This window comes from Dendrobates tinctorius, unplaced genomic scaffold, assembly GCF_039654945.1.
Source record: "Dendrobates tinctorius isolate UK_male_01 unplaced genomic scaffold, ASM3965494v1 ptg000065l, whole genome shotgun sequence".
Classification (NCBI taxonomy): Eukaryota; Metazoa; Chordata; class Amphibia; order Anura; family Dendrobatidae; genus Dendrobates; species Dendrobates tinctorius.
Genome location: NW_027361733.1, coordinates 15,392,824 through 15,414,838, shown reverse-complemented (window position 1 = coordinate 15,414,838; position 22,015 = coordinate 15,392,824). Strand labels below are relative to the sequence as shown.

The window sequence follows — 22,015 nt, the reverse complement described above, 5'->3', positions numbered from 1 at the left end:
TGCCCAGAACTATGGGAAACTCTAAGGATGGCTCCTTGCCCAACTATTGGTCAATTCTTAAGAACGGGAACGAGTGCACAAGCGGTCTTTTGTGGAGACCCAACCCGATAGGTCTCAGGCATATGACCTGTTGTTGTTAGTAAAAAAAGACTCTAGCCTGAGACCTTGATCTCAGCCCTGATGGTAGAGAGGGTAGTATTTGACCGGTTGGTGCGAAATCTGCCAGTAGCCATACAGCGCTGGGTGGAGCAAGGGGACTCGAGCAAACTAGATAGGGCGGTTAAAAACACATGTGACATGCACAAATGTGAACAGTCGGTCGGACAGTGTTCACACCACCCACTGACTGAAACACAAAAAGAAAGCACAGAATAACAAATGTGCAAAAATACCCTGCAGTAAAAAATATGACAATAATCAGCAAGTGCTGGTAAAAAGATGACAACAAATACAGGGTATTTAGTCGATACTTTTTTTGCAAAAAAAGTATATACCAAGCCACTCCACCTCGTCAAGGTAACCCTTAATGGAGCAGTCCCTATCTAATGTATTTAAAACCTGCACATATGAACAGTGTATAAATGAACAGGATTAAGGCAGGAGCTTCCTAGTATGGGCACGTGGTGTAAGATGGCTCTTTATGTGCATGTCACACAAGAGAGGGGTGGGGTCTCTCAAACCATGCAAAAGCAGGGAACAAAATCGAATAAAAACACATGTGACATGCACAAATGTGAACAAGTCGGTCGGACCTTGATGATGTGGATGAAGTAGTGAAAAAGTTGGTTATGCCTAGTCGTACCGTCGTGCTTGAAATGGCCCAAATACACATGCTGGTCCGTCACCTAGTGGTTAAAAACACGCAAGAGAGGATTCTGCAGTGGTTCTTTTGGCTCAGGATTTATGCTGAAGTTCAGAGATTTTGTGAGTCAAGCCCAGAGAGTCAGCTGACCACACCCACCTCAAGTTTTCATAGTTCATTGGTTCCTATTGGTGGGACATACATTTACAAAAAATGTGTTACATATTCTGTGAATGTCATAAACGCATAAGATGAGAATACCCCTAAGGCATTCATAAAGATATCTGGATTCTAGACTCTGCTGGTGTTTAACCAAAGTAATGGCAGAAAAAGAAAACAACAGTGTTGAGCCAATGGACAATTAGCGATATGGGTAGTACAAGGTGAAAGTTAGAATTCAGGAAATGGCCAAAAACAAGACAGAAGAGCACACCAAGGTGGACCAAAAGTTAGGTTGCAAAAGAACAAAAATTTAGAGATATGACAAATAGAAAGATAACTGATGTCAACATGGCTCCTCGTTGTAATAGCAATGCAAGACCTCTAAGAGAACCTGGAGGAGACACTGCAACTGGAAAGGTTCTCCTGTTGATGACACTGGGCAAAGCTCGTCATAGAGGTACCAGCCACCATCCAACTTGAAAAGGGTAAAAAAAAAATCCATTTATCCAGTGGCTTCTCTGTTCACTTCCTGATGTCCGGATGTATACTATTCTTAATGTCCTTATGACGAATGACTGGAACAGGATTTTGTGTAATGCCCTTAACCCCAGACAATGGATTAACAACTACTATCAATAACCAATAACACTATGATGATACAGACTGGCACCATCTCCAAGGTCTGTAAAATGAAAAATCTATTCTGAAGTGACTATAATTCCTTTTTTGGCCAGTCGTAATTATGCCGTGTAGTTGCTGATGCTCTGCAATGAATATCTGAATGTGCATTAATAATTATAATAATGGCCTCATTATTGGACTGTTCTTTAAGTCTCTCTGATGACCGTGCTATTTCTAGTCCTTTGAATGGCTGCCAACTGATAAATTAATAATGCTTTTTGTTATCAATGGAATGATCTTGGACGACCTCCCAGGAATGATTAGTTGAGTAGGAAGCAGGTCCCACTGCCCAGTGGCCATAATGCATCCACTGGAACGTGAATAAACCTCAACATACAATAAAAGGAGCATTAACAATTTCCGACCTGCAGAAAGCACCAGCAGTGGACACAACCCGAGTCAGCTGAATGGTTTATTTAAGAATGTCATTATAACAAAAGCTTCCTCCACTGGTTTAGAAAACAATTAAAACTCTTCTTCCGAGAGGCAGTGTGTCTCTATTGAAATAATAAGCCAGGATTAGCTTACATCCTGCATGTCCCTGACAATTATCTCTGGACTTACCTTTATAAGCTGGACAATGGTATGGTTCAGCTTCTCTACTTCAACAATTAGCTGCTGCTGTTACCAGGGAAAACCATCTCCACACAATGTAGTAGAAATGTAGAACCCCAAGGTATCCGTAACATAATAAATGGATGTGACCGACCCACCAAAGTGGAGACCAGAATGACTTTCCTTTGATGCCGCTAACTCGAATCTAGAGTATATTTGCATTACATAGATAATCACTTCATTGAGCCATGTTTCTTACTTCTCTTGGGGTGAACTTTATATCATCCTCAGAGCCATGGACTGATGATGAATCCTTTCAATAGATGCCATTTTCTTTAAAATGGGCCCATTTAAGGGGTTGTTTGGTGAAAACAAGTCTATCTACTCGATAGGTGATAACTCTAACTCATTGATTGGCGGAGGTTTGACCGTTGGAATCCGCACCGATCAGCAGGACACGACACTTATCTCCTTTAGGATGGAGCAGCAGTCTGTATGATTGGGGCAGGGATACGTTCGACTTTTTTCGGCAGCTCCATAGAGAATGTATGGAGCTGTACTTGGGTGTCTGACCTTCTGCTCCATTTTGTAATAGAAATAGAGGTTCCACGTCAGGGATAAAAGTGTGCCATTCTGCAAATTGATGCGAGTCCAAGGGTTCAGACAAGTTTTTACCTGCGGATAGGTAATTACAGTAATTGTTTTAATTGATCAACCCCCTTAAGTTGTCTGAGAAATTGTTTCATGCCTGTACCCAATGCCACCAATAATGGATGAAACCATATCATGGAGGGAAAAATTTTGAAGAGCTAAAGCATAGCTGCTGCCCCTTTAACCCTACAGGCTCCATTTAGTATTCAGCCAGTGCCCCACCTATCCGAAACTGACGGCACATCATATGGATGCGGTACTGTATGTGTCAGACTCGATCCTCCGTAGAATCACATTCACTTCAGTATGCAGAACATCTAGCCTTATTGCTCAGTGACCTGAGGCGTCTTTACTAAATAGCGATAAACCAGAAGTAAAGTGAGCAAACATGGCTCACTGCTGCCAGCGATGACATGCTTAATATCGTCTGAAAGAAGCGGTTGATGGATGAGCTGAATCAGACAAGTGTGAGTGAGTTTTGGACGACGGCCCTTGTAAAATCAGAATCACTGCACATTTAAGTGCATATCACAGGTTAATCTGTCATACAAGACACTTTCTCAATAACATTATCTTGCGTTATAACTAATGAGTCTGATCTTCCTAATTAGTCATCATGACTTTTAGCCCAATTGAAATATTAATTAGGAGAAGTTGCAAAAGAATTCAAACCACAGACTCCCCTGCAACTGTAAGCGAAGGAAAGGGATCTGTCACTGGGTTTTTGCCACCTAATTTGAGAGCAGCAAAATGTAGAGACTGAGACTCTGATTCCAGCGATGCTGCTTACTACAGTATGAATAAAAATCACAGTTTTATCAGCAGAAGATTATCACTAGAGGATTAGTAAACCTGCTGCCGTCCACCATATTTGAGTTCTGTATAACTTAGGCTAATTTCACACTTGCTTTTTTTTGCAGCGCGTTTTTAGCGCAAAAAAAACGCATAGAAAAAACGCATACAAACGCTGTTTTTTTCAAGCATTTTTATGCGCATGCAGGAAAAAAAATGCAGCGTTTTTAGTGCGTTTGCTTACAGATTTTTGGACAACCCCCAAAAAAGAAGAAAAAAAAACCATTCAACACCACACAAGACCAATGGGACGTCAATGTCGGTGTGGTATGTTAATATATAGACCCTGTCTACAGTATTCTTCCAATTTGCTTGATTCTTCTCATGTCACCATGGATCTGCGCTGGAAGAGTTTTCACTTCAACTTGGATTTGGACATCGCGATGGCTCAGGCATATGCAGTTGCTTGCCATGAACAAAGGAAGAGAGAGTCAGCGAAGACGGCAGCGGCGACGTATGTGGATACATCCGATTGTTGAACTCCGGGAGAGCCGTGGGGCATACCACACCCTCTACAGCGAGCTACAGGCAAACCCGGAGAAATTTACAGATTATATCCGGATGTCCCAAGAAAGCTTCAGGGATTTGCTTGCTCATGTCCAACAATCCATCCGGAGACAGGACACACAGCTCCGTTGTGCGATTCCTCCTGAGGAACGGCTACTGGTGACATTACGGTACGTAATATTTAAAAACCAAGGGGTGCGGTCTGATGGGTTTTTTTAAAATTTAGTATTCAGAACCTTGGGTAATTAGTTTTCGTGAATGTACTAATATTTTATAGTTTAAAATAATATACATAAATATTAATTTTACTTCTCTCTGTTCACAGATTCCTGGCGACTGGAGAAACCCTATCTTCACTACACTTCCAGTACCGTATTGGAATCTCTACCTTGTTGTCTGGAATTGTTGCGGACACCTGCCGGGCTCTCTGGAATGTTCTTTGTCCAGAATTTATGCCCCTGCCCACCGCTGAAATGTGGATGAAAATTGCTGACAAATTCTGGACAGTCTGCAATTTCGCCAACTGTTTGGGAGCTGTTGATGGTAAACACATACGGATCATCAAACCCAAAAGAACAGGATCTGAGTACTATAATTACAAAAAGTACTTTTCAATAGTACTCATGGCCATTGCAGATGCCGGATGTATGTTTGTAGCAGTGGACTTTGGCGCATTTGGCCGTGGTAATGACTCACAGGCTTTTAAAAACTCAGACATGGGCCGGAGGTTGTATCGCAACCAATTTAATTTCCCTATGCCACGGCCTCTTCCTCACACCGGATCTCCATCACTGCCCTTCGTAATGGTTGGGGATTAGGCTTTTCAAATGTGCGCAAACTTACTGAAACCCTACTCCAGCCGGGACTTGGACCACACCAAAAAAATATTTAATTACAGGCTGACCAGGGCCAGAAGAATTGTCGAGTGTGCTTTTGGGATTCTTGTCTCCATATGGCGAATTCTCGGCACGGCCATTAATCATAAACTTGAAACAGTCGATGAGATGGTGAAGGCCTGTGTGGTTCTACATAATTTTGTGATGGCTAAAGAGCACCCGACCTTTGAACTGGACGATGATGCTCCTAACCCATTGCCTCTCAGGTCATCCATGGAAGTTGGCCAAATGAGGGACCAATTTGCGGCCTACTTTATTTCTGATGTAATACGGGTGCACTGGCAAGATGAAATGTTGTAAGAATGTTTTCGTTTGTTTATGGTAATAAAAAACCTTATTTGATACCATTACTGAGTGCACTATATTTTTTAAACTCCAATTAAATAAAAAACTTCCCATGTATACCTGTGAATTTTTTGATATTCTCACACCTGGGCAGGTAAATACACATACGAGTTAAAATGCAGCATTGCTAGTCTGCATGAAATATATTGGAACGTAAGCAAAGCTGCATGTTAAATCTGATGTGTATTAACCAGGCCATGATTGATAACTATAACCAGGCCATGATTGATAAATAGTTATGATTATGACTTTTGAGCGACGTTGGTAGGATCGGGTTTCAGGAAACCAAATTTTTTCAAAAGAAAATTGTCCAACTAGTGTAAAAAAAAAAAAAAAGCATGTGATTCGTTCAAAACCCAACCCCAATGCAAGTCAATGGGGAATAAAAGTAAGCATTGAGTGGATGAATGTAATCAGCTCAATTCCAACTTTTATTTAACATTAACTAAAATTGTGGTAGTGTTTAGAAAGAAACTTTTTTTTTTATACAAGTTTCATCAGTTTGTTTTTCAGGAAACCAGATCTTAGTCGGTAAAACTCGAGTTATTATACTAGGCCTTGGTATTTCACATATGACTATACTAGGCCTTTGTATTTAACACATGATTATACTAGGCCTTGGTATTTATTATACTAGGCCTTGTTATTTCACATATGATTATACTAGGCCTTTGTATTTAACATATGTTAAATACAAAGGCCTAGTACAGTCATGACTATATTAGGCCTTGGTTTTTAACCTATTACGTGTATTTACCCATCAGTGTGTGTGAGCGGTGCCAAAAACATTAATCAAACTTTGTAATAGTGAACCACAAATGTACATTTATTTTTAACCACAAAAATATAAAAAACTTTATTTTTTTCGGCGTTTGGGGGCAGATGGTTGCAATTTGGGGGTGTGCAGGGAAGATGCAACACTTGCAGTTGAAGACGGTGTTTGAGGGGAAGGGGCAACAAAACTTGTGGGGGAAGGTAGTCCAGTTAAGGGAATTAAACTAGGAACACTTGGAGGAGAGGAAATAGGTTCAGGTACATTTGTTCTAAGTGCATGTCGCCATAGGCTTGTCTGCCTGGACCTACTTGGGCCCAATGCCCGCCTTGATTGATTTCGCCTTGAACTTGGAGCAAATATTGAATGGAGGTCCCCCATCTGCTGCTGTGGCTGCTGCCGCGGTGGCTGCTGCTCTTGGTTGGCAGTGTTCGTCCTTGCAGGAGGACTAGTGGCAGCAGTGATGGTCCAGGTTTGCGGAGTGGTGGTGGCAGGGCTACTACATGTTGTTGTAGCGGCAGGGCTGTTCCACGTTTGCCTAGTGGTGGCTGAGCTCCACGCATGCATGGGGGTGGCGGTGGTGCTCCAGAAAGGAGCAGCGCTTGCCATCGTGGTGTTAGTGAAGTGACCACCTGCACTCAGACTTGTGGTGGTGTAACGGTGGGTGTCCTGGCTTTGAATAGAGGTGTCCGTGCAGTGGTATGCAGCACAAGTCGGTAGTGAGGTGAAGCAAGTTAATGGTGGCACAGGTGGAAATGACACCACTGACTGCTGACCGTACCGATTATGCTGCATACCCTGCAAGAAAGCATTGTTGCAGGCCTGCAGCACATTCAGCTGTTGCTCAGGACTAAGGTGTTCTGCCATGCCCTTTTCAATCTTACTAAAAAAATGGTGCGCTGGTCTGTTGAGGTCTGCCTCCAGACGGTCAAGGCGCTGTTCGACAGAATTGAAGCGGTGTTCAAAGTGGTTAAAACCACGTTCCATGAGTGCAAAACCGCTTTCAACTCTGTCGGACAGCGACTTGAGGCTGGCATTAAAGGCCTCGCTCAAGTGCATAAACTCGGGCAAGACATTCCTGTCCAAGGCCCTCTGCCGCTGGCGGGTAGTGCCCGCATAACCAGTGGCAGAGACCTGGGACAGGGGAACACCTGATGGCCCAGCTTCCTGGTCACCAGCTGTGTGTGTGACTGACCTGCAAGGTGCTTCCTGGCTGTCGGATGACTGGGACGGGTCAGAGGACGTCCGAGGAAGGACCGCTCCAGGGCCAGGTTGCAGGGTGCTGCTCCAGGTGCTGTGGAAGAAAGGAAAATCATTACTACCATGCCTTTACAAGAAGCATCAGCTGTGGATTAGAAAAACACAGATTAACAAAAATAAAAACCCAAAATTTATAATACTTACGATCTCGTGGCAAGGACCGGTCTTAGGAACTGCAACGCGTGATAGTGACGGTATCTAGTCCTGGTCCTTGACGCAGATCCACTGCGAACCTGGCCCTCAGCGCGAACATCACTGTTGAAGTGGTCCTTGATTGAACGCCAACGTGTTCGGATTTTGTCCACTGTTGGGGGGGGGGGAAAAAAAAAAAAGTGTCATCAAGGGCAACAGTCACTGCGGCACAATATAGCAATACAATACTCAAAACAGTCACTGTAAAGCCCGATGACACTGTTGGGTTTCCTGCTAGAATATATCTAGCACGAAAACCAACAGTGCCATCAAGGACAACAGTCACTGCGGCACAATACAGCAATACAATACTCAAAGCAGTCACTGTAGAGCCCGATGACACTGTTGGGTTTCCTGCTAGAATATATCTAGCACGAAAACCAACAGTGCCATCAAGGACAACAGTCACTGCGGCACAATACAGCAATACAATACTCAAAGCAGTCACTGTAGAGCCCGATGACACCGTTGGGTTTCCTGCTAGAATATAGCACGAAACCCAACAGTGCCATCAAGGACAACAGTCACTGCGGCACAATACAGAGCAGGGAAATACTTAAACGCCTTTTTGGAGGATGCTGTGGCGCTGTCCCAGCCATCCATCAACGCTGCGGCAACCTCATTCCATAGCCGCCGGGTCACCACATTGTCCTTGTACAGCCAGTCATGGCTGTCCCACAACGGGGCACGCTCCTGGACCAGGCTGATGAGCTGCTCATTATCCAGGTAGACGTCTTCATCCCGTTGTGGAACCTAGACAAAACACATTCATTCGAATAATCAAATTTAAATTGAATAAAAAGTTACAAAAAAAAAAAAAAAAAAAAAAACAGAAAAGAAAGATAAAAAAATAAAGAACATTACAAATCATTTCATACATACATTCCGTATCACCACCGGGACTTGGCTTCGCTGCTCCTGCTCTTCGCCCTCAGTAGTCCCGTCCGCAGAAGATGATGATGTCTTAAAAAAAATAAAAAAAATGTAAGAGATTTGGAGTAGCAGCAGATATACTTACCAGATGCACGAAAATAATCACCTCACGGTCTGCTTGCGCCAATTCCTGTCACGATGGGGAATATTCTGATTCCGAAGACATACTGCATGTAAAAAATAATAAAAATCATTAGTACATACACAATTTAAAAGGACAGGCATACGATCATAATACTCACATTCTTGACGCTGATAGAAGATGGGTTCGCTGCTGAATGTCTGCTCTCCAATCTGTCACTGTAGTAGTGGTACAGTGTTGGCAGACACCTCCTTTATATAGACTTTTTTTACTTTAGAATTTTATAACTTGTCTAAATAGTGGACACCAAAAAAAAAAACGCAGCGCTAAAAAAAACGCATACATGCGCATGCCAGTGCGCACGTATGCGCATCCATAGGCCATAATGGCCTTTTTTTAGCGCAAAACGTGCGCATACGCTTTTTTGAAGTGGTTGGGCGGACCAAAAAAATGCAACATGTAGCGTCTGGAAAATAAAATCGCACACCACAAAAAAATGCATACGCATATCAGTATAAGGCCGGGATCACACATGCGAGAAACATGGCCGAGTCTCGCATGTTAATACCCCACACTGCCGCCAGCACTCGGGAGTGGAGCGTGCGGCTGCATGTATTGCTATGCGGCGGCATACTCCAGTCCAGGTGCCGGCGGCAGTGCTGGGTATTAACATGTGAGACTAAGCCGTGTTTCTCGCATGTGTGATCCCGGCCTTATACTGATATAGGTGATTCTTCCTTAATTAGAATTTCAGCAAAATGTCAATTTATTTCAGTTCTTGTGCCATCTAGGTTCCTAAGGGAACTGTACCTGGGGAATGGAGGAGGAGAGTGCACTCCTGGGAGTGACAGGACAGCAAGGGGAGGGGTGAGTATAAAAGGGACAGAGAGCCCGCAGGGGAGTCAGTAGGCGGAACGGCAGACACAAAGAAAGACTGTGGGAGTCTGAGAGAGCCAGAGTGACAGACGGTGACCAGAGAGGAGACTTACAGTGGCCTGGTGAGTGTAAGCGCCAAACTTACCAACAAGAGACTGCCGCTTCACTCCAATCTGGGGTCACTACCTGCCCACGGTCGTCTGCAGCTGTTACCGCTGTGCTCCAGCCTGTTGCGGCCTGTCCGCCGTCCCTTGCAGCCGCTACCACTTCACTCCAGCCCGCAGCTGCGGCCTGCCCGTTACCGCCCCTGTTATGAATGGGTCACCGAGGAGGAAAAAAAAAAAAACCCAAGATAAGTCTCAGAAAACCAGAGAGGTTGGTAACTATGCAGATTGGAGATCCCTGATCTTAGCCACACAACTAGCAGCAGTCGTGGAACGTTCCTACGATGGTCCTAGATGCCTCTTCACAACCGGAGAGCTACATAAGCCTAAAGCAGGAAAAGAGGAAAACTAACTGCCCCAGAGCAGACCCCAAAGGAAAGACAGCCCCCCACATGTATTGAAGGTGAAACAAGATGAAAACACAAACAAAGGCAGGAAAATAGGCTGAGCAAACGATGGGGCCAGACTAACTAGAAAGGACAGGAAAGGAAAGCCACTGTCTGCAATCTGCCAAAAAATAAAAAACAAATCTGAACTGAGAAAAGTAAGTTAATGTAAGTGCATATTAACACATGACCATTAACCAGAGAAAACAAAAAGCAAAAAACACAAATGTCCTGAACTAAAAAGTAAAAAATATACTGCAAATAATGCATAAAATAAGGGTATTTAGTAAACATAATTTTGATCAAAATAACGTACAAGCCATCCCGCCATGGCAACCCTTGCACTTACATTGTGCATACACATTAACTTACTTTTCTCAGTTCAGATTTGTTTTTTTATTCATTTCATTGTGCATTCAGTGCATATATGGGTGTGACCGCCCTCTTTCTGAGCTGGGAAAGCCATCCAGTCTGGCCTAAGCTGTTTCTAGTGGTTCAGCCGCTCGATCCTTATTCACATTCACGTCACTTGGCAAGTGAAAAGGTTTTAAATACTAGAGTAGGGACTGTCCCACAAGGGTTGCCGTGACGTGGCTTGTACATTATTTTGATCAAAATTATGTTTACTAAATACCATTATTATTATTACCTTTATGCATTATTTGCAGTATATTTTTTACTTTTTAGTTCAGGACATTTGTGTTTTTTGCTTTTTGTTGTTTAATCTGCCAAAAAAACCCTACCAAAATAATGTCCAACACGTCTGATAGCAAAATTAATCCTGAAGTCACTAGACTTCTCCCACTATATCAGCACTCTGGCCTCTTTTTGCTCTGTTTCAGAATATTTCAATCTAATAAGGTATAAAAAAGGCAAATTGGCAAATACAGATAAATAGGAGTGGAAGTTCAGCATTGCCCCAGCAGGGGCAGGCTGACCACACAAGAAACTGAATTGACCCACAAGCGCAAGTGTGAACAATAGCAAAAAACAAACTTAACTTGAGAAGACTGGAAGATAGCTGAAGTCCTAGACCTGAGAAGCAGACTGAATCACCAGCACAGGGCGTCGGCTGTCTTATATCCAATCTGATACTCCAGAGATCCAATCGTTATTCTCCTCATCAGGTGGCAGATCACTACCACTTAAACCAACCTCACTACCTCCTGTCACCACCAGAGGGAGAACGGAAGAACTCTCAACTGGTGGAGCAGAAAATGAGTTCATAAGACGCCCCGCTTCAGTCCGCGGCTGCGACCTGTTCATCATTGCCCAGAGTTGACGTCACTCCGCTGCAGTCAACAGTTGGGGCCTACTCCTCGCCTACAGAGAAACTCTTTGCCTGTTGCCTGCCAACCGCCAATCCTGGTAACTGCGACACAACCCTGCTTGGAGACTGGAGTCTTATTGAACTCGTTTGTGAGCAGAACCCCACTGTTTCTACAGGGGGTTATATCAAAGGACTTCCTCAGGGCCTGTTGTGCCCTAACTCCTTACGACAGTTCTTCAGCAGCTGGGCCCAGCAGCTGCGACACCAAAGCAGCCTCATCAGAGACGCCGAGGGACATCAGGACGGATAAGTGACACTATAGGAAATAAGGACCCGTAATCGGCCATATCAAGGCCCTATAGCAACCAGCCTTTGCTGGGTTAGTCATGTTCTCTCAGAAAGTGTTTGTTTGTGCCTGTGAGGACAATAGCTCTTATTGTGTTTTGGTTGCTTAGCATAGCCCTAGTGACTTAAATTTATAAAAGTTCAATCCAGTCTCGCGTCTTGTCACTGCATCCTGCGTACCTGCTGTTACCTACATTTGGCGTAGTCGGCAGGATGCAGTCTCCGAGCGCGGACAACGATGCCCCAGACCAGGGCAGGGCCGTGATCTCGACAGATAGCGAGGGCCCCCGCTCCAGCATTTCGTTGGGTGCTATGCTGAGCAACCTGCCTAGGTTTTCCGGCTCTAATACCATGCTATGGAGCTGGACAGAATGGATGCGGGGCTCTTTCAGATGCACCCGATGATTCCTGACTTGGAAGCCGAAGTAGCCCTCATGGCATTAGATGGGGAGGCTCGGAATTCAGTAATTTTGAGGCCCCTGGGATACCGCAACACCTTTGATAAAGTTTTACAGATTTTAAAACAGACCCATGGGGACCCAACCAATGTGGGAGAGTTGAGGACCCGGTTGTTCTGTCAGATGCAGAGAGAGACCATCACCCAGTATATGAATGTCCTCCAATAGTTGTATACGGCCATCGAAAGGAAGGACGGCGTAGGGGTAGGACCTATTGACATTACCGTACACGACCTGTTGGTGACTGGACTGCGGGACCCATTAATAAAGCAGGCCTTACAGGAGCAGGTCAGAATGAATCCCCGTATAGACTTTTCAGAGGTGGGAAGTCAAGCACGCGCTCGGGAGCAGGAGCAGGGGATGGCGGTCCCCGTGGGAAAGGTCCGGAGTGTGAAGGCTTCCATGAACGCAGTTGAGGAGCCTCAATGGGTGGAGGAGATGAAACAGGAATTGAAGAAAATCAAGGGCTAGTTGACCAAAGTGAAGAGAAGGACTGAGTCCGGGACTGGACAGCCTAGTGTCCACGGTGTGGGAGATACCCACCTCGGCGGCCATTAAACTAGAGGGCTCCGGGCTGGGGGGACGCCGCTCAGATCCAGAAACCACGAATAGGGGTGGTGGAAGTCCCGAAGATTTGGTCGCAAAATATCCGGTGGTATGGGCAGAAGTAGAGGGCCGGGCCGTTCGGTGCCTAGTGGACACGGGGTCACAAGTGACAACTATGCCTGCAACTTATTTCTGGCAAAATTTCTCCGAAGCAGCAAGACCCCAGTGGGGACCCATGATCAGACTAGCAGCCGCCAATCAACTACCGATCCCTGTTGCCGGGGTGGTGTGGGTACAGGTGACGCTGTGCGGTAAATCCCTCGGCCGCAGAGGAGTGGTACTGACCCAAGGGGAAACCGATAAGCAGCATCCAGTCATTCTGGGCATGAACATACTATGAGGAGCAGATTGCCGAACTCCCAATGATCTCTCACACACACACACACGATCCTGAAGCAGTGGGGTTCCCGCATGGCCCAAGGACAGGTATTCCAGCAGTTGGTGCGGGAAGCGCGGGAACATCAGGACTGCCGGTAAGGCGAGGCTTTGGGCAAAGTCATCGCGCCAGCGACTCCCCTGCTTGTACTGCCCCCTGGGCAGACGGTGATGGCCCTGCCATTTTGAGCCTTGATACCTTTGGAGAGCTTAGAGATGCAGGTGGAGCTCATCTTTCCCAGATAAAAAACACTGCTCGGACAGTACCACGAGGTATTTGCTAGTCATGAGGAAGATTTTGGATGTACCACCGCCATCACCCATGGGATTCCCATGGCAGGAGTGGCCCCCATCCGCGAACGATATCGACAGATTCCCCCACAGCTCTACCAAGAGGTGAAAACATTGCTGGCCCAAATGCTACGGAAGGTAGTTATTCGAGAAAGCCAAAGCCCCTGGGCGGCTCCCATTGTGTTGGTCCGCAAAAAGGATGGCACCCTACGGTTCTGCGTGGACCATCGAAAGCTGACTGCTTGCACCATCAAAGACTCGTACCCACTACCCCGATAGAAGAATCCTTGTCTGCCTTGGGGAAGGCAGCGTATTTTTCGACTTTGGACCTGGCCAGTGGGTACTGGCAGGTGCCCATGTCAGAAGACAGGGCCAAGATGGCGATCATACTTCCTATGGGACTATTTGAGTTCAATCGAATGCCGTTCGGACTGGCCAACGCCCCGGGGACCTTTCAGCGGTTGATGGAGCGATGTCTGGGAGATCTCAATTTCAAGGCCACGTTGATATACCTGGACGATATCATCATCATCATCATCATCTATGCTGCCACGTTTGAGGACCAACTGAAGCGGTTGGGGCAGGTACTCGGCCGGCTGCAAAAGTACGGGTTGAAGGTAAAACCCCAAAAATGCCACCTATTTCGCACCCAGAATATCTGGGCCATATCGTCTCGGCGGAGGGCGCAAGGCCGTCCCGGGAAAAGGTTGCTGCCAATCAGGGATGGCCTTCCACTGAGACGATAAAAGACGTGCGGGCCTTCCTGGGGTTGGCCGGATATTACCGTCGTTTCGTAAAGAATTTTGCATGTCGAGCTCGAGCCCTGCACGACCTGCTGAAGGGGGCTCCCGCTGGGGCAAATGGATGAAAAATCCAGTGGCTACAACCTCAAGAAGAGCCCTTCCAAGACCTTAAGGCTGCACTCTCGGATGCTCCGGTGTTAGCTTATGCGGATTTCTCGCAACCGTTCATCCTGCACACTGACGGGAGTCTTCACAGGCTGGGGGCTGTGTTGTCACAAGTTCAAGACGGCCGGGAGAGAGTGATCGCATATGGAAGCCACTCACTCCATGATTCCGAGCGCAACCCTGACAATTACAGCTCCTTTAAGCTCGAGCTCCTCGCAGTAGTGTGGGCCATGACGGAGCGGTTCGCAGAGTACCTGGCGGGCTCCGAAGTAGAGGTGCTGACCGACAATAACCCGCTGGCTCATTTGGAGAACGCCAAACTGGGGGGCTTTGGAACAAAGATGGGTGGCCCGGATGACGAAATTCATCTATAAAAGATGGGCCGAGAATGTATATGCCGACGCCCTCTCCAGGATTCGACATACAACCCCAGGGAAGAGTCGAGATGACGAACTGGAAGGGAAAGATACCGTTCGCCCTCACCGCTGCCGTGCTCACAGCTACCATCTAGAAAGTACTCCCCTTGGAGACCCTAAGGGGCATGCTGGAACAATCCCGTGATAAATGGATCCAACAGCAGCAAGAAGACGAAGAAATTGGGCTTCTCAGGAAATGGGTCGCCGCTGGCAAACTGCCCACTGACTCCCAAAGACAGACTTTGACTCTGGACATGTCGCTGATGTTACAACAATGGGAGAGACTGGGTATCCGAAAGGGACTATTGTATCGTAAAATGACATCAAGGACAACATCTATGACGATTTGGCAGGTAGTTGCGCCCGGAGCCCAACTTAACGAACTGGCTCGAGAAGCCCACGAAAAAGGGGCTCATTTCGGAGCTCAAAAGACCTTGCAATGGTTACAACGAGTGTTGAGCGATACCGTTCGATACCCAAAAATATGGTATCGGATGGTATTGCCCGATACGAAAAAAATATCGGGTATCGCCGATTCCGATACCGGAAGTCCCATTCAAGTCAATGGGACTTCCGGTATCGGAATTAAAAAAAAAAAAAGCCCTTTACACTGTGTTCCAAATTATTATGCAAGTTAGATTTAAGTGTCATAAAGATGTAATTTTTTGTTTTTCAAATAAACTCAGATGATATTGTGTATCAGGGCTCTTTGGATCACTGAAATGAATCTCAAATGCCTGTGATAATTAGTTTACCAGGTGAGCCCAATTAAAAGGAAAACTACTTAAGAATGATGTTCCACATTATTAAGCAGGGCACAGGATTCAAGGAATTTAGGAAAGAAAAATGATCTCTCTGCGGCTGAAAAGCATCAAATAGTGCAATGCCTTGGTCAAGAGATGAAAACATTAGATATTTCCCAAAAACTTAAACGTGATCGTCGTACTGTTGAGGTTTGTGGTTGATTCTTAGCACAGACATGTTTGTGCTGATAAAGGCACAATGAGGAAGGTTTTGGCCAGGCAAGTTCATCGGATTAAGAGAGCAGCTGCTAAAAAGCCATTACAAACCAGCAAACAGATATTTAAAGCTGCTGGTGCCTCTGGAGTCCCACGAACCTCAAGGTGTAGGATCCTTCAAAGGCTTGCTGTGGTGCATAAATCTACTATTCGGCCACCCCTAAACAGTGTTCACAAGCAGAAATGGTTGCAGTGGGCCCAGACATACATGAAGACTAATTTTCAAACAGTCTTGTTTACTGATGAGTGTCGAGCAACCCTGGATGGAGTAGTGGATGGTTGGTGGATGCCCACCATGTCCCAACACGGCTGCGACGTCAGCAAGGAGGTGGAGGAGTCATGTTTTGGGCCGGAATCATGGGGAAACAGCTGGTAGGGCTCTTTAAGGTTCCTGAAGGTGTGAAAATGACCTCTGCAAAGTATATAGAGTTTGACTGACAGCTGTCTTCCATGGTATAAAAAGCAGAAATGTGCCTTCAGGAGCAAAATCCTCTTCATGCATGATAATGCACCATCTCATGCTGCAAAGAATACCTCTGAGTCATTGACTGCTTTGGGCATAAAAGGAGATAAACTCATGGTTTGGCCACCATCTTCCCCTGACCTCAACCCTATAGAGAACCTTTGGAGTATCAAACAAAATATCTATGATGGAAGGCAGTTCACATCAAAACAGCAGCTCTGGGAGGCTATTCAGACTTCATGCAAAGAAATACAAGCAGAAACTCTCCAAAAAACTCACAAGTTCAATGGATGCAAGAATTGTGAAGGTGATATCAAAGAAAGGTTCCCATGTTAACATGTAACTTAGCCTGTTAGGATGTTTTGGAGTTAAATAGCTTTTTTGTTCGGTGAATGTGACCTAATGCTGCAAATTCCACAAATGAGCATTTTCAGTTCTTTAAAACATATCAAATGTTTAGAAATTCAACTGTGCATAATAATTTGGAACAGTGCAATTAGAGTTTAGTCATTTTGGAGATTATACTGTTATCATTGGGAGGTTTCTTCGATAACATTCGATGTATACTCTAACCGGTGATGACTTATTAGACTGACTGTCATTTGTACCGACTATTTAGGAAAAGCAAAATATAATTTGCATAATAATTTGGAACAGTGTATTTCCTTGTTGGCTATTTCTACATAATTGAAAACAAATAAGAATCATGTAGAATGTATTGTGGGAGGTGGAGGAGACATTAAAGGCATAGTGGTTTATTCAAATCACATGGCATAGCATTAATTCCAATTTTTTTCTTCAAGAAGGAGTTAAAAAGATATTGACTATGTTAACTTTTTTATATTTTGACAGATATGTATGTTTCACAACTTCCATGCTCTTCACCTTCTTTCGCACTTCTCCCACACTTTCTCCTTCATGATCCGCAGCAGTAGCATTTTTTTCATCAACTTTTTCTTCACCTTATTCATCTTCTTCACCTTCTTCCCATTATTTTTTTTCCCCATTCTTCATATTCAGCTATTATTAATTTTCATATGCCATTTCTTCATCTTCTTCCTATTCTTTTTCTTAATTTTCTTATAGTGACAGGCATTCCTGTAGTACTTATCTATAAAAGTTATAAGATTACACCTTACGTTCTTCCTGTCAAAAGATTTACAACAGGATTTGTCCACGTTCAGTTTGGCCTGCAGCAGCAGCCATTTTCCAGGGGCACCACGAGGAGGAACGGACTCACCCCCATTTACTGCTTAGTCTTCTGCTTATAATTTTGATATCTTCTATGCTGATTTTTAGTCTTATGCTTAATGTTCTTCTGCTTTCGCTTCTTGTTCTTCTGTATCTTGGTGGTTGTCTTCATGTTCTTTGTCCTCCAAGTCATATTATTTAGGGTCATATTTCTGGTCTTCTTTGGTGTGGTCTTCAGGGTCGTCGTCATCAGGGTTGTCGTCATGGAGATCAATAAGGATTACCAAAGACCATTTCAAAAAGCTTGATCTTGGAAATGTAGCAGAAGGTACAAGAAGGCTGAGAAACTGGCGAGAACCAGCTGACAGTACTGGAACCCGTATTGACAGCAGAAGGAACAATAGCCAATGGCACTACTGAGGAACAGCTGATGGTGCTGGACCACGTTTACTAAGCAGAAGGTACCTGTGCTAAAAAGCACTACCAAGGACCAGCTGACGGTGCTGGACCTCGGATACCGAGATGGAGGCACCTAGGCCAAAGGCTCTGGCGAGAACCAGCTGACAGTCCTGGCCCCCGGATGGGTAGCAGAAGGTACCCATCCAAAGCAAAGTAGCCAGCCGCAAGCCGGCCGCAGTTACCGAAACCCACAGTCCTACAGGGGGTCCATGTCCCATTGGCACTACGGATCCAGCCTTCAGTGCCAGATCCCGCAGTCCACATAGGAGTCACCTAAACTGCAGGCACCGTAGAGTCGGTTAACCCGGCCGCAAGACGACAGGACAACGGATTGGTGGCAAAGTGACCTTGACACTACCCGGAAACAGCTGGCGTGCTGGAACCAGGCTGGGCAGGAGGGAGTACCCGTGCCAACGAAACTTCGGAGCAGCAACTGGTGATGTTGGAGTCCAGGGACAATCATGGTGTAGGCTGAGGCCTACTTGGTGGCAGTATTATATAGGTTGTAGACTACAAACAAACTGTCAACGTGCTCCAATTAGGCATCTGTCTCCACTCTGTTTCCAGGATTTCACCTGACCACCAACACCGCCAGTTTATGCGTACAGTAGCCGTCTGGCCAATCCACACGTGTTCCTGTTACTGGGGTTCTGTAATGTCAGCAGATCCCCTGATGTGTGTCTGGCAATGTCTCCTGCTCCATCAACATTCCCACCACTTGTAGTGGGAAGGCGGACAGCGCGGGAGACAGTGCCGGACACACATTGTGGGGGGGGGGGGGGGGGGGGGGAGAGAGAGATCAACTCACGTAACAGAACACCAGGAATACAGGAACAAGTGTGGAATGCGTGGACGGCAACTGTGAGCAGGAACTGGCTGTGTTGGAGGTCAGGGGAAATACTAGAGAGAGTGGAGACAGAGGCTAAATCAGAGAGTATTTAAATCAGAAGTAGTTACAATTTGGAGGCAGCAGCAGTTTGCCCTCCACACAGCAGGGGATCAGCTGACGTTACTGACCCCCACTTTCACATGAAGTGTTTTTTTCTGTGTGGACAGCACTTCCGAACAACAACTGACGATGTTGGAGCCCAGGGAAAATCAGGTAGTAGGCTGAGGCCTACTTGGAGGCAGTTTAAGATAAGACGTTATTTGAATTTGGAGGCAGCAGGAGAGTTTGCCGTACACACAGCAGGGGGATCAGCTGACGTTACCGAACCCCACTTACACATGAACAAGTGTTTTGTCTGTGCGTACAGCACTTCTGAGGACCAACTGGCGGTGTCGGAGCCCAGGGAAAATCAGGTAGTAGGCTGAGGCCTACTTGGTGGCAGTTTGCGATTGTTTCTAGACAACTAACTGTCAACGTACTCCAATTAGGCCTCTGTCTTCACTCTGTTTCGAGTATTTCAGCTGGCTTCCAACCACGCCAGTTGCTGCTCTGAAATGCCGTCTGCACAACCAACACTTGTTCCTGTGTTACTGGGGTTCTGTAACAGCAGCTACTCCCTAGAGGCGAGTCAGGCAATGTCTCCTGATCTGTCCACTTTTCCACTACAAGTAGTGGGAATGTAGACAAAGCAGGAGACATTGCCGGACTCACCTCTGGAGATGAGCAGATGTTACAGGACCAAGTGTTGATTGTGCAGACGGCACTTGAGAGCAGAAACCGGCAGTGTTGTAGGCCGGAGGAATTACTCAAAACAGAGTGGAGACAGAGGGCAAATCAGACAACATATTAAATCAGAGGTAGTCAGAAGTTGTAGGCAGCAGGAGAGTTTGCCGTACACACAGCAGGGGGGGGGGGGGAAAATCAGCTGACGTTACCAAACCCCACTTACACATGAGCGAGTGTTTTGTCTGTGTGGACAGCACTTCTGAGCAACAAGGGGCATTGCTGTAGCCCGGGAAAGAAAGTTCAGGTCATAGAAACATGAACACAACAGGAGACCTGGATCCTGTTGCCAGGCAATTATTTATTCTGGAAGAGGACTGGCAAATTCAGGTGAGATCCAGGCCTTGTTCATTTTCACAAAAGTAAGCCGGTCAACATTATCGGCGGATAGTCGCGTGCGACGGTCTGTTACCACACCACCTGCAGCACTAAAGACACGTTCCGATAATACACTGGCAGCAGGGCAAGCCAGCACCTCCAATGCATACTGGCTAAGCTCTGGCCATGTATCCAGCTTAGAGACCCAATACTTGAACGGGGAAGAGCTGTCTGGGAATACACTAACAGGGCAAGACAAGTAGTCTGTCACCATCTGACGGAAACGTTGCCTCCTGCTGACTGGAGCCGTCTGTGATGGTGTAGCCGTTTGTGGCGGTCCCACAAAACTTTTCCACATTTGGGCCATACTGGCCTTGCCTTGTCCTACGGCAATGCCTCAGCTACCTCTTTGTGCAGAGCTTCCTCCACTGCCTCTACCCACATGGCTGCTTTGAAAAGCACTACCAGCAACACTTGCGGGGGGAATGGAGACCATGATGGCCTGCACAAGTGTTTCTTGGTATTCCCGCATTTTACGCTCCCGGTTCAACTGTGGTATGAGGCTTTGTAAGTTGTCCCGGTAGCGAGGATCTAGGAGGGTGTACACCCAATAATCAGCCATGTGGAAAATTTTGGCGATGCGGCGGTCATTTAACAAGCACTGCAGCATGAAATCAGCCATGTGCTGCAGACTGCCAACTGTACCGGAAACGCTGTCCCCAGCTTGAGGCAGCATCTCAGCATCACCCCACCCTTGCTGTACACACTGACTACTAGAGCCTTGTGTACCTCCCTCCTCTGGAGAGATGTGTTCCTCCTCCTCCATTGACTCCTCGTCATCCTCCTCACTAAGTGTCCCCTGCCTGGGCCTTTGTGTGGAAGCACGTTGCGCAGACTTGCCAGAAGCAGATGGCATTTCTGACTCCTCATCCTCCACCTCTTCAAAAACCTCCTCACTTAGTGCTTGTAAGGTTTTTTGAAGCAGACAGATGAGGGGGACAGTCATGCTGACTAGTGCATCATCTGCACTGGCCATCCGCGTGGAGTCATCGAAGGCACGCAAAACTTGGCAGATGTCCCTCTTAGTGGCCCACTCAGTGGTGGTGAAGTGTGTCCGGCGCACAGTGCGACTTGTTTGCGCCTGATGCAGCTGGTACTCCATTACTGCTGCCTGCTGCTCACACAACCGCTCCAACATATGTAACGTTGAATTCCACCTGGTGGGGAGGTCACATATGATGCGATGTTCTGGCAGGCGGAATTGGAATTGCAGAGATGCAATGCGCGATCTTGCCATGCTGGAACGCCGCAAGTGAGCACACTAGCCGAACCTTGTGCAGCAGTGCATCAAGATCCGGATAGTCCCTCAGAACGCTCTGCACGACCAAATTGAGCTCGTGTGCCAGACATGGTATGTGAGTGAGGTTGCCTAGGCCCAGAGCTGCCACTAGATTTCGGCCATTGTCACTCACTACCAAACCTGGCTGGAGATTCGCTGGCACAAACCACACATCGCTCTCCTGCTTGATGGCATTCCAGAGCTCCTGTGCTGTGTGGCTCCGATTCCCCAAAGAAATTAATTTAAGGACTGCCTGTTGACATTTGGCCACACCTGTGCTCATATCTGGCCTAACAGGCTCACGCAGTGCTGATTCCGAGGAACTACAGTAGGAGGAGGACTCAATATGTACAGACTGCATTCCTGCAATCCTTGGAGTTGGCAGAATACGTACAGAGCCACTCTCCAGATCTGTACCCGGCTCCACAACATTGACCCAATGGGCAGTGAGGGAAAGGTATCGTCCCTGTCCATGGCTACTGGTCCACGCATCGGTGGTCAGGTGGACCTTGCTACTGACGGCGTTTAGTAGCGCATTTTTAATTTTTCCCTCCACATTTTTTTGCAGGGCAGGGATGGCTTGCCTGCTGAAATAAAAGCGGCAGGGCACATTGTATTGTGGAACTGCCAATGACATCAAGTTCCGGAAGGTGTCAGTCTCCACCAGCCTGAATGACAGCATCTCAAGGGCCAGTAGTTTAGCAATGCCGGCATTCAGAGCCAGTGCTCGGGGATGGTTTGCCGAGTATGGCCACTTTTTCTCCCATGC

At 46.4% G+C, this 22,015-nt stretch overlaps 1 long non-coding RNA gene across 1 annotated transcript in view; it reads right to left on the bottom strand.

Annotated features, from left to right (window-relative positions):
* Positions 1–8,117: 8,117 nt before the first annotated feature.
* The window catches only part of LOC141094933 (uncharacterized), a 34,672-nt gene continuing 20,774 nt past the window's right edge, over positions 8,118–22,015 (bottom strand). The window contains exons 2-5 of the long non-coding RNA XR_012233206.1: positions 9,712–9,873; positions 8,715–8,775; positions 8,558–8,638; positions 8,118–8,428 (exon numbers count right to left, since the gene is read on the bottom strand). This is a non-coding gene — a long non-coding RNA (uncharacterized lncRNA). The remainder of the gene's footprint in view (positions 8,429–8,557; positions 8,639–8,714; positions 8,776–9,711; positions 9,874–22,015) is intronic.